This window comes from Microchirus variegatus (assembly GCF_963457635.1).
Source record: "Microchirus variegatus genome assembly, chromosome: 4".
Lineage (NCBI taxonomy): Eukaryota > Metazoa > Chordata > Actinopteri > Pleuronectiformes > Soleidae > Microchirus > Microchirus variegatus.
The window spans coordinates 30,815,786-30,826,641 of NC_139805.1; positions in this window are offsets into that span (position 1 = coordinate 30,815,786).

A 10,856-nucleotide genomic window follows, 5' to 3' on the forward strand; every position below is an offset into this window, starting at 1 on the left:
ATCACGTGGTGAGATAATGGCTGTTTAAAGGCTTTGCCTACGTCAAGTCTGTGTGATTTACACGGCCATCAACTTACATGCGATCCTGTTTTTCAGTCACAGAACACGCTGGGCTCGAACCACACTCTGTGTCTGCACGCAAGATCAATCGTGTACTCCCGCTTTCTCTCTCTTTCATTCATGAATGAAAGGTCTCACAGGCGCCATCTTGAGTCGAACACGCGCTCCTACAGCCATGCCGTCGCATGTTCGGTCTGAGATCAGTAGCCTGATGTAAATGTGTTTTGGCGCCATCTTTGGTGGAGATGTGCGTTACAGTCACAGCTACTGCGCATGCTCCACGATGTGGTCTCAAAAGGGGAGTGACTATCAACCGCGTCACTCCCTTCTCTTATCGTATCGCTTCCTGTTCGCACACACACACACACACACACACACACACTGGTGTTTATGTTGTATATAGTTGTGTGATTTTAGCTTTAGCAAGTAAGATTTATTGATTCAAGTTACCAAATTATCATTATGCTTTAATTTTCATTGACTTCGATCATTCATTTAACCTTGGATACTTAATGTTGATGAATCAAATTGTTTAATTGATTCTTGTATATAAATTGTTACTTTTGTTCATTTAAAGGAATGGTCTGTGTCTTTTGCACATGAATGTTGTGACAAACAGTGGTTGCGAGGGTCAGTGCTCGGATTCATACCTTCATTACTGTTCAATTGGGATATCTTTGATATAGTCAATTACAGTGATTATTTAGACTGATTTTGTAAGGCATAGATTGATTGTCTTGTCCCTGATTTCAGGGTGGTGCCCCGATCTAAAGTTCATTAATTATTAAACAAATTACTTAATTTTTATCAATCAAATTATTGCCACTATTGTTGAACCACAACACAATGGTGCCCCGTGCAAGGGTTTTTAAGAAAATTAATAACTTAAATTAATTATTAAAAATAATTAATCATTTGTATAAATATTTCTGACCAATTACAAGTTGAATCACAACATCTTGCACATAGTCAGAGTGAGATGAACGTTGACCCTCTTGTACTAGCAACTTGAAAGCAAGATCAACTGGCAGGCGAGGTTGGCACATCAGTTCTTACGGGGTGAAGCCAGTCACCTCGTTCCTGGTGCAATTGTAGGCGTGAACCAGGGGTCTCACATGGTTACGCCAACAGGACTTATCTTGATTTTGGAGAGTGCCCAACATGTCAAGCAGGGTACGATTAAATCGTTCCACGGGGTTGCCTCTAGGATGGTATGGGGTCGTCCTCACCTTGTGGATTCCAGCCACCTGACAAAGTTCCCTGATTGTGCGGGACTCGAAATCTGGACCCTGGTCACTATGTAACTTCTCCAGGATACCATAGTGTACCATAAAGTTCTCCCACAGACACTTAGCGACTGTGCGGGCCTTTTGATTCGGTGTTGGAATGGCAAACGCAAATTTAGTGAAGTGATCTGTGATCACCAGTATATCCTTGGTTCCACTTTTATCAGCCTCCAGGGATAGGTAGTCCATACAGAGGAGTTCAAGAGGTGGTCCTAATGGTGACCAAGGGGGTTGCTCTTTCAGGTCGTGCTTTCCTCCGCACGCACCTGCCACATGTCCTCACTTTCCTTTCCACATCCATGACCATCTTCGGCCAATAGAATCTGGTCCTTACAAGGTCCAGTGTCCGGTCGACTCCCATGTGGCCCATATGGTCATGCAGGCTGGTGAGAACTGTGTTGCAGAGCTCAGCTGGAAGAACAAGCTGGTAAGTTGTCTGGGACCCCACTTGGCGTCGCCTGAACAGGATGTCGTTGTGGAGCTCGAGACGATTGAGTTCTCGGAGGAGGAGTGGGAGATCAGGAAGTTGGACGCGCAAGGTGGGGGGTGGTGTGTCCCCATGTTCGATCTGAGTAATAACATGCTTTATACATTGGTCAGCTCTTTGTTTAGCTGCTTTCTCTGTTTCAGACAGATGGGGGATGGTTGGAAGACCTCCAAACTGTTCTTCTTGTCCATAGCTGTCGGGAATAGCACTAGGGGACACGGTAAGAGTCTCCACCAAAGCAACATGATCTGTATCTTCCTCTCTCTCATCATCAAGACAGACGCTGTAGGTGAGCTGTCTCTCGCAGATTGCTTTCACAACAGACTGATTTACCACATTGATGTTCTTTGGATCCGAGAGGTGATCTTGTGTGAACTGCTGTATGCGTTCTCTCTCTTTTTGTGATTTCAGATCGTCTGCTAGCATCCCATGTGGTCTGCGCATCTCCATTCTGCCTCCTGGACGATAGAGGAGTTTGAAGGAGAATGTGGACAGCGCTGCTAGCCACCTATAGCTGGTCGCGCATAGTTTGGCCGATGTCAGGATGTAAGTCAGCGGATTTCTATCCGTTACAACGGTGAAGTGGTTGCCGTAAAGATAGTCGCTGAACTTTTCCGTAACTGACCACTTGAGCGCCAAAAACTCTTATTTGTGCGCTGGATAGCGACTCTCGCTTCGTGACAGCCCTCTACTGGCGTAGCCTATGACTCTTAGTTGGCCGTCTTGCTCCTGATATAACACAGCACCGAGCCCGGTGGTGCTGGCATCGGTGTGCAGTATATAAGGTGTTTGGGGGTCAGCAAAAGCTAGCACGGGCTGTAGTGAGACTTTGGATGACTGCCTCGAAGGCTTGCTGGCAAGCTGGTGTCCAGTGTCCCCCAAGGGGCTCTTTTGGGTCATGGTATGGACTTGTTTTTCGGTCTCATGTCTGCTAGTTTCGCTTTTGATTTTTTGTGGAGAGGTAGGTAGCCAGAGGTCAAGCTATGGAGAGGCTTTACGATGCTGGAATAGCCCTTAACGAACCTCCTATAGTACCCAGCGAAACCAAGGAAGGATTTCAGCTCTCGTAGAGTCTGGGGGACAGGCCATGTTTTAAGAGCTGATATCTTCTCAGGGTCTGTCTCGACTCCACTTCTGGAGACTACATGACCCGGACTGACTCTGGGGATAACTTCAACCCAAAACTCTTTGAGACGAGTTAGCACTCTCATGAGTCTTTCTTCATGCTCCTCAAGGGTTCTGGAAAATACAATCACATCATCAAGGAAAACCAACGCATCTTTCAAATGCATATCCCCCATGCACCGTTCCATTAATCTTTGGAAAGTGCTGGGGGCATTCGTCACTCCTTGAGGCATTCTGTTGAACTCCCAGAATCCGAGTGGACACACGAAGGCCGTCTTCGGTTTGTCTGCCTCTTCAACCTCGATCTGGTAGTACCCCGACTTTAGGACGAGAACTGAGAACCACTGAGAACCATTGAGGGCTGAGAATGTGTCCTTCAGCTTTGGAAGGTTGTATGCATCTTTTATAGTCTGGAGGTTTAAACGCCTATAATCGATGCACAACCGGACTTGGCCGTTCTTTTTACGGACTACCACTATGGGTGACGCAAAGGGCTCCCTGATAACTCCCGCATCAAGAAGCTTTTTAATGTGCCTCCGGACAGCTTCAATATCCTGTGGGTGGATTGGTCGGGCGCGTAGTTTGAAGGGACTTTCATCTGAGAGTTTAATAGGATGTCGTACCTTATCAGTCCGGCCAAAGTCCAGGTCATGATGCGCAACCACATCAGGCATGTTGTTGAGCTGCTGAACGATGCGTTGCTTCCATTCGAGTGGGACTGGGGAATCACCGAAATTTAAATTTAAGGTGCGTTCTTGGGATGACGGGGTCTCTGGAGAGATTCTGATTGCTTGGCTATGCAGTGCTCCTTTAATAGGATGGTCTGATAAGCACTAACCTCTGCAATAGTACACTTGGCAGGAATAACGATGTCATGGTCAGACTCATTGCTTATGACGACTGGCAGCTTATGGGGCCGTAGCTGGGGAAAATCAACTAGACCAGCTTTTACTAGCAGGCCACCTGGCAAGGGGGATGATGATGGATATTCAATGACGACGTATTTCTCTTCCTGTAAACCACTGACAAGGGCAACTCCCTCCACCACTACAGTGTTGCCAGCTGGAATGACTTGAGGCGTCTTGCCTTGCATCTTCACTACCCACTGGTGGTTGTCGCTTGCCTGCTTCCGTCTTAGCTCAATGACCTTGAAAACTACTTTGTAGCCATATGGGAGAGGCTGGCGATTGGTTAAGTCAGTCTCTGAGTAAATGTCAAACAGTACGTCTAAGGTGTTTGTGCCTATGAGCATGAGGGATTGTGAAGTGTCAGGGACAACCAAGGCAAGTGTATTTACCTCTATTATTGGAGTCCCTGTGAAGTCTTTTGGAAAGGCTATGGTCATTTCTATATAGCCAAAGTAAGGCACTAACTGGCCATTTGCACCCTCCACTTCTAAGAGGTCATGAAGCGGCTTAATCTTCTGCTCTGAAAGGTACTGCTTGTAGAATGACTCAGGTACGGTGGTAACTTGTGAGCCTGAGTCAAGAAGACAGTTGACCCTTCACCTCTCACAGTCACTTGGGATGTGCTCTTGATGCCAACCAGCCGTTTGGGGAGCCGAAACGGTTGGTTTTGCTTTGAATGCTGTAGGCTGGAACATTTTTGAGTTTTGATGTTCTCTGTATGTGCACCGTCTTTGTTGACGTCAACGGGGGGTTGCTGATGTTGCTGACTCTCCTCAGCCCCTGTTTGTCCCACAACAGGAACTGTTAGTCGTTTAAAGGTGAGTTTGAACCATTTTGTGCGTCCCACTGGTGCTGTCTTTTCTCCAACTGCTTCTTTTTTTCTGCCACTAAGTTGGGGTTTGCAGGGTCAGTGCAGCAGGGGGCGATGTGCCCGTCTTCGCCGCAGTTGAAACAGTACCAGGGCTTGGGTTTGTATGACTGTTTTTTTTTAGTTTGCCTTTGCATGTCTGTGTCATTTGGCTTCGACATCCTGCTCTGTGGCTTAGCTGCAGATCCCTTGATGCTAGCCACTTTTGTATTTCTCTGTGACATGAATGTAGTTAGTTGGCTTTGCAAATTTGCCACTTGCTTTCTCAGATCCTCAATAGCATTGATGCTACTCCCACCCTTCTCCTCTGGTTCACAAGCATACGCACCATGGAACTGCACCTGAGCTCTTTGCTTTGTGATGCCAATATGTTTTTTCATGCGACTGGATTTTGCTTGCTGTCGATCTTCTTCGGAGCGAATCATTAGCAAGAGGTCTGAGAATTGGGGTGGGCTGCTCTTCTTTTGCTCCAGTTGCAGGGCGCTGAGCAAGGTGTTATCCCAACACCCCCTGCAGAACTGCTTAAGAAGATGTTTGTCTACTTCTTCATGTGTAACTCTCCCTCTTTTTGTGGCTTGGTTTAAGGCTAACTGGAGCCGATGAAGGTAAGTGGATGGCTTCTCACCTGGGTCTTGGAGGATGTTGAGAAATTGAGCGAAAAGCTCCTCTCCATCTTCCACAGTACCGAAGGCTGAGTCTAGGACCTGTAGGTAGGCTGCAGGCAGTGACTCAGGCCGTAAGCCTTTAACTACGTCAGCCGCTGGTGGGAGCAAGCTCTCATGATTTTTTCTATTTGCAGAATAGGTGGTGCAAAAGAGACTTTTGTCAAGGCATGGATTGACATTTCAGGATGCATGTGAGACTGCAGCAGCGATGGAAACTGCCTCACGCAATGCAAAGGAATTTTCTGCAAAGTTTAAAGATGCTGGAATGGTAAATAAAGTGCATCAGGAGAAAGAGAAAACTCAGTGGAAACACAAGTCAACATTAATCAAAGACCAGAACAGTTTCCAATCACCGCAAAGAAACGACAGACAACAACCGGGGGCCAAAGCATGTTACCGTTGTGGGGGTAAGCATGCTGCACAGATATGCAGGTTCAAAAATGAAAAATGTAATTTCTGCTCAAAGGTTGGACATATTGCACGGGCATGTCGTAATAAAAAGACACAGTTTGTACAAGAAGTAACAAATGATGAAGATGAAGATGAGCTGGGTGTGTGCACGGTGTACACTGCAACAAGCAAACAACGTGGCATTCACATTCAAGTTAAAATAGAAGGCAAGGGAGTAAAGATGTTGCTTGACACAGGTGCTCAGGCAACTCTGATGTCAGATTCTGTACAAAAAGTTTCTGTCTCACCTGCCTCTACTAAAATGCTCTGTGAAGTTATTCACTTTCACCGGAGAAGAAATTTCAATTTTGGGAGAAGTGAAGGTGAATGCACAATATAAACAGCAGACAGCGAAGCTGCGGCTGGTGATTGTAAAGGGTGACAGGCCCGCTCTACTCGGTTGTGACTGGCTGGACACTTTCAGGTTGAACTGGAGAGAGATATTCTCAGTCAAAATGACTTCTAATGCAAAGGTCTTGAAGATGTGCTGGAGAAACACAAGGCAGTGTTTGAAGAGGGTCCCAGCACCATCAAGGAGTTCAAAGCCACCATCAGGGTGAACCCAAACAGCCAGCCCATCTGTAGAAAGGCTAGGCCGGTGCCCTATGCCCTCAGAGAACCAGTTAAAAAGGAGCTGGACAGATTGGAAAAAATGGGCACCATTTCAAAAACAGATCGCAGAGAGTGGGCGTCGCCAATCGTCATTGTTCCAAAAGCAGACAATTCCATCAGGATCTGTGGAGATTACAAGGTGACTGTAAATCAAAGTGTGGAAGAGGAAACTTACCCACTACCAAATACAGAGGATCTGTTTGCTACACTGGCTGGAGGAAAAGTTTTTACTAAGCTGGACTTGTCTTATGCCTATCAGCAGTTAGAATTGGATAAAGAATCTGAACAATATCTAACAGTAAACACACACCTTGGCCTGTATACTGTATACTATCACCGCCTGTCATATGGAGTCTCCAGTGCACCATCTATTTTTCAAGGAGTCATGGACCAGATCCTACAAGGACTAGACCATGTGACCTGCTTCCTGGATGACATCCTAATCACAGCCAGCTCTAAGAATGATCATCTAAAGAAGCTGGATGAGGTGTTGAGTCGCCTGGAAAGATATGGAGTGAGAGTGAAGAGGTCAAAGTGCAAATTCATGGAGGACAGAGTGGAGTATTTGGGGCACATTGTGGACAGCGAAGGTCTTCATCCAACAGATCAGAAAGTGGAAGCCATATTAAATGCTCCCAGTCCCACAAGTGTGACAGAACTGCGTTCGTACATCGGACTGTTAAACTATTATGGAAGATTCTTGAAAAATCTATCCACGCTGTTGCAACCCATGTACTCTCTCCTGAAGAAAGAAAGTCCCTGGAAATGGACAGTGCAGTGTGAGGAGGCATTTGTAAAGTCAAAAACACTTTTGATTGAGAGCAAGGCTGTAGTGCATTATGATGCAACAAAACCATTGAAGTTGGCATGTGACGCATCTCCCTACGGAGTGGGAGCAGTCATATCACATATTATGGAAAATGGAGAGGAAAAGGCCATAGCTTTTGCATCACGCACGCTGAACGATGCTGAGTGCAAATATGCACAGATAGAGAAAGAGGCTCTATCCATTATTTTTGGTGTAAAGAAATTCCATAAATATCTTTATGGTAGGAAATTCATTCTCACCACTGATCACAAGCCACTGCTGGCAATTTTAGGGCTTTTTTAGGGCTGCGGATGCAGCGGTGGGCATTGATACTTACATGGCATACATGACATCGAGTATCGGAAGTCAGCAGATCACGCCAACGCCGACGCGTTGTCCAGACTGCCGAGACAGGACAATGACAATGACAAGGCAGCTGAAGAAAGTCAAATATTCTATTTTTCAGTGGTAGATGACCTCCCTGTATGTGCCACTGACATTTCAAAGAGCACCCGAAGGGATCCAGTACTGAGCAAAGTGAGGGATCTCACTTTAAATGGATGGCCAAATCATGTCAGTGACGAGGCTCTCAGACCTTACTTCCTGCGTAGGAGCGAGCTGTCTGAAGAACACGGCTGTGTCCTGTGGGGCATGAGAGTGATTGTGCCTGCAGCACACAGGGCAAGGCTGCTCAGCGACCTACACGCCGGACACCCAGGCATCTGCCGAATGAAAGCTCTGGCCAGGTCGTATGTGTGGTGGCCACATTTAGACACTGACATTGAAAACACTGTACAGAACTGTGGTGCCTGTCAGTCAGTCATCACATGGTTTGCCGGAGGAAGTGGTATCGGACAACGGACCACAGTTTACAGCTGGTGAATTCAAGCAATTCCTGAAAAGCAATGGCATAAAGCAGACATTAGTGCCCGCCTATCATCCTGCATCAAATGGTGCTGCGGAAAGATCTGTTCAGACAGTGAAAGCAGCACTCAAGAAACAAGTTCTGGCGGATGAAGCTCAGCAGAGGACTATGACACTGCAGCACAAGCTGGCAAACTTTCTGTTATTGTACAGGAGCACGCCCCAGTGATGGGAGTTTCACCGGCCGAGTTGTTCTTAAAGCGTCAGTTGAGAACTCGGTTTAGCTTGCTTAAGCCAAGTCTAGAGTGAGCTGTAGAGAACAAGCAAAACAAACAGAAGTTCTACCATGACCAGGCTACAGCAAAGTTGAGACACCGGTTGCCAGGAGACCAAGTACGTGTGAGAAACTTCCGGGGAGGGAAAGAAAAATGGTTAAAGGCTACCATTGTGAAACGTCTTGGACCAGTGACGTATGTCATCGACGATGGTCGAAGAGAGCGCACTACTCACATTGACCATTTGCTGAACTCACGTGAGACTGAGACGTCACACCAGACTGCCAATGATGACTTATCACTTATGAGGGATATTGCAGAATCACCTGCTATCCCAGTTGCAACAGAAAACCAGACAACCAGTGAGTCTACACCGAGGCAGACTCACACTCCAGCAGAGCCAACCATGGACAGCACTGCTGAGACTTCAGAGCTGGAAACACATTGGCCAAGCCCTACACATACTCAACCATCACAGAGTATAGTTAAACCCCGAGATCATCTGACTACGCATGTCAAGCCCAGCAGTCCAGACATGCGCCGTTATCCCCCACGTGTGCGCATGAAACCTGCTCGACTGAAAGATTAAAATAGGACCCAAGGGCAGAATAACCCCTTGGACTAAACAATGGGGAAATCACAAATATAAATGTTAAGTAGAAGTTCCAGAGTGCAATGCAATAGATAACTGCCGATTGTTGATACATCTGATTAGTAAGATATGACCATCATTTTGTTCTTTATTGATAGATTAATAAAATAATAGACATTTAAATTTGATAATTGAATAGCCTAGGGAAACTGAATTGTTATTTTGAAAGATGCAGTTTGTGTAGCACTTATGTTCATTGGAAACAAAAACTTGCAGGAGTTTTTATCTAAACGGGAGGAGTGTAATATATTGATATATATTATTACTGAGTTGTGGGTTTACCACTTATTATACTGCTGGGAGTTCTGACAAGGTTATGTCGTCATATTATGTGCGTGTGTTTATGGAAGCGCGCATAGGCTACGTACTTTACGTACGTTGTTGTCTTACGTGTGTTGTTAATAAAGTTGTTAGGATTGGTTTTAGCGTGGACCCGAAAGCAGACGGAGACGGTAGATGCTATTTCAAAACAAAAGTATTTATTTACAAAAACGATAAACAAAAAGCGACTTCCCGAAAACGAGGGAAGGGGTAGGGGATAGTGAAAGAGACAGGAGGAAATATTGTCCTTGCAGCTACTGCGGGGGTGGCTCGGCAGGGTGGCAGTGTTCCCGTGTGGAACGAACTCACAGACGTGGCAGTGAAGATCCCAGGAGCGTAGGGAAACAGGAACAACCAAGGAGTTCGTGGAACAGCAGGAGACGTGACGAAATGGAGCGAAGACAGGCGGGTGAGTATCTCGAACAGGTAAGTATAGCGACCAAACGAAGAGCATGACGTTACCAGTGTACGATAGAGAACGATCTGACGCCGGTAATGAGAAAAGACTCCGCCCTTAAGCCCCGCTGATTGTTCATCCGGAGCAGCTGAGGCGGAGCCGCGCAGGTGTAGTTGATCACCGGCGTCATGGAGGGAACTGGGTCAGCCACGCCCCCTGCAGAGTCAGAGTGAGGGAAAGGACAGCAGCAGCAACAAAACAAAACACTAATAATAAAATTGAGGAGAAGGTGCAGGTGAAATCGTAACAAAAGTATCCGAGTAACATCCACGCTGGTGTCCCGTGTCCCTCACTACACGAGTAAACTTAGAGACGAACACCTACCATCATTCCTCTTGGCTATGTGAACGAGCCGTCCGCGTTATCGACTTGCTCGGCGCGTACATGAACAGCGAAAGGTATGATGGGAGTATGCTAATGAGGTGTGCTAGCGGATTTAATGAATACCGGCGTCACGTTAACTTCGGCTTTAAACCATGGATTTGTAAATAAATGCAAAATCAACGATAGCGAACTGAATATAGTGAAGCTGAAAAGTACAATGACGGAGTTAAAGATTAAAACGATCAATAAAAATGGTTTATTTGGGTTAGGACCGTGACTTTTACTTTATATGTGTTACAGGAATCGTGTTGTTTTTGTCTGATTTCCCTTATATACTTATATAATTATTATTAGGAACAATAACAACGTGTTAAGGTAGTTTTATAACTCCAGATTATTTAACTCAACACGTTTGTATTCAACTATAATTCGTGTGTTCATCACATTTAACAGTAACTTTATGAACCGATAGTGACGATAAGACAAACATCCTCCCCGGGAATCAGTGGTGAAGTGACCGCAGCTCTCAGTGCATCACACGGTCACAGCTCCGTAGTCCACACCGTCATCAGTGTCACGATGTCCGGGACTGAACACAGTGATAAAGTGCAGCATGTCAGTCTGCTCTCCTCAATGAACCCACAAAGCAGCTCGTTAATACATCGATAATACGTTTGAAAATAAATGTTAATGA